We start from the raw sequence: 3,078 nt of genomic DNA, 5'->3' as shown, positions 1-3,078 counted from the left end.
TTTCATATCTAACGCCTAAAGTTTACTTATTACATCAAATCTTTCATATCACATCAAAATGTCACTATTTTAATTTTTAAAAAGTGAAATACACCTCTTCATGCATGGATAGGTGGCATAAATGCAAAAAATTAATTTTAGGCATTAGATATGTAAAACATAGAAATCAAGCAGTTTGCGTGTAAATCTTTAAAAAAAGTTTTGACAAATATGTTGAGTGTAACAACACTGAATGCACCAATTTGATTAGGCAAAAAATCAAGTAGCATCTATTGAATAGAATCCAATGGAACGACAACATAGATGCTTTGGACATGTAAATAGAGCACAACAAATTTACTAATTTGATGGCTAGAAAGAACAATGTCGAATGATTAAGAAAGAAAGAGAACAATTAATGTGTAAAATGGCTAGAACTCGGGAAAAAAAGGCACAAAAAAATGGTTAATGCATTGTGTAACATTTAAAAAAAGAAGAATATAATAAACATGATGTATAAATGGTATAACTTGAAAAATTGAAGGAATAATTAAATTTCTTAAGAAATACAAATAAATTAATAAAACATTTACTAGAAATAAAGAGAACATAGAATTAAAATTATGGCAACAAATTATTAAATATTAAGGATCACCTTGAATGCAAGATAGCCAATGGTTATAAGTATAAATGCTTCTATTGGATCATGCAAAATTCATGTACAACACCCACACAGACGTGCAGACATACCTGTCAAAGGTGCCAATTAAAGGATCTGCACCTAATGTCCATCTCAAGCAAAAAAATTAGAAAATATTTTATAAAAAATCATTTTAATCGTCCAATGAAAATAACGTTCATATCCACTATAGTCTTGTTAGCTTGTGGCTATATGCTATAGTTTGCATCACTAGACAAGCACTGTTATTGGGGAAAACAGAAATAAACTTTCATTATAAGTGAAGACACTGTGAAAGCAATGTTTGTGTGCAGGTTTGGTAGGTTATCAGAACCGTTAACGTGCTATTTAGACAGAGGCATATTTTCTGCTCCTCCAATGTTGCATTTAGTTATAAATTTCTTGGTGGTTCAAATGGACTGTAGGAAGTAACAACCATTGGAAAAAGAAAGAGAAATATATATACATACCACACAATTATTATGAATTTACATTATCTAAAACTCAAAGTTTGATATTTACACTTATAACACCTTGGTGTTATAAACCTATGCATGAAACTGTGTAATTCACTTTTAAAAGGAGTTTAAAAGGAGAGCGATGGTGATATTTTTGGTTTAATGCTAAAGATTTGAGTGATATGCATATAAATATGAAGGTTTAGGTGTTATATATGTAAATACATGAGAATTGTGTGTTATGTATGTAAAGGCCACAAAAATAAAATTCAACACTACTCTTTTTAGTGTTATTATAATAAATTCCATTTTGCTCTTATATAGGCAATACAGGAAGTCAAGCAAAATGGCATGATTGTAGTTTGACTGAGGTCCCGATGATTTAATTTGATCACTATTTTATGTTCCAATTTGTTGTTAAATAGAATTTCTCATTTATACTTTTGTATTTCAATCTCATTTATACTAGATTTTCAACAAACTCTCATTCATACTTCGGTCAATAATATTTCATACCACTTTCTTGAACTTTTAAAAAGTGAAATACACCGTTTCATACACGAACATTTTTAGTTCAAACTGGGACAAAATTCACTCAAGTTACTCCACTCTAACCTATAAAATATCAAATGAACCATTTCCTAAGAAGTCAATGAAATCAAGCGTGATCATGTCCATGATATTGAACCAATAATAGAACTATTAACCCGTAAAATAGTAGTTCTAGTGGAACTATCAAGCAATAGAAATTATTAGTAAACAATCTATGTAAATAATGTATTCTATTGCTGAACAGAAGCAAAAAAAAAAAAAAGAACACAAATGTAGAAATATTCTAAGATGCAAGAAGAAAAATAACAAATGCTTGATGTGCCAGTATTTCAGACTTTCAGTGGGACGGGGATGAAACCCTGACAGAAGTGGAGATGATGCTTGAATCAAAGATATCTCTGGGTTTAAATTTTTTGATGAACTTTCAATTTTCATATTTAGGATCTTTGATGAAGAAAACTAGCTCCACTGGTGAAGAAAAAACAAACAGACCATCTTCCAATTTATTTCCAAAGCGAATTGGACGTGACTGTACTCTCATGCCATTATTTTTAGTGTTAGCCCAATCACACTTGAACAATACAATTCTAAAGAAGTTTGAATAACTGATGTCAATAATATCAGTAAGTTGGCCGTAAAAAATGAAGTATCTAATTTCTGTGGTATTAACAACACCAAAATTTTAAGTTTTTTTATTTTCGTTGCGTTCTTTAGTGTGGAAGTAATATCTGTTGATATTGTATTCTTTGTACCATCGGGAACTTTTTTAGGCCCCTTAGCAATTGTTTTTACTTCTTCTGGTACCAGCGGATCATCATTATTCATTATATGTATTTATTATGTAAACTAATAATATGTCAGGAAAAAACTTAATACTTAAACATGTAAATTTCAAATTTTCCATTTGCTTAATCCAATCATGGAAGCTTTCAATCATGATATTCACGATATTTGAGGATGTAAGATGTGTCTGACGTCTTTTTCTCTTGTCACTAGTAATGAAAATATTTCTATACGTTGCAGTATTATCACAATGACAAAGCACATATTTATGAGCTTGTACTAAAGTCTTCTTGTTTAACTCATATGACATCACCTTTTCTAAGAGAATTCCCGCGCTTGAAAATTTATATGATGATCTTTTTCATCATTTGTTAAAATTTTTGTCGTTTAACTTTGTGAAAATTCAGTTCCTTCAAAATATTGAGAACAAAATGTTATTCCTTCCACGACAATGTATCCCTCAACAATTGATCCTTTTAGTTATTAATTTTTTAGTACGGAGAAGAACCTATACATTATTATTATTAAAATTATTTTAAGAATGCATTAAAAAATAATGAATAAATAAATATGTTTTACCTTTCAAACGGGAAATAGGTACATCCATTTGTAGTGAACTGGACTACC

The sequence above is a fragment of the Phalaenopsis equestris genome, unplaced genomic scaffold (genome assembly GCF_001263595.1).
Source record: "Phalaenopsis equestris unplaced genomic scaffold, ASM126359v1 Scaffold001128, whole genome shotgun sequence".
NCBI classification, from domain to species: Eukaryota; Viridiplantae; Streptophyta; class Magnoliopsida; order Asparagales; family Orchidaceae; genus Phalaenopsis; species Phalaenopsis equestris.
This window is presented reverse-complemented; position numbering follows the sequence as displayed.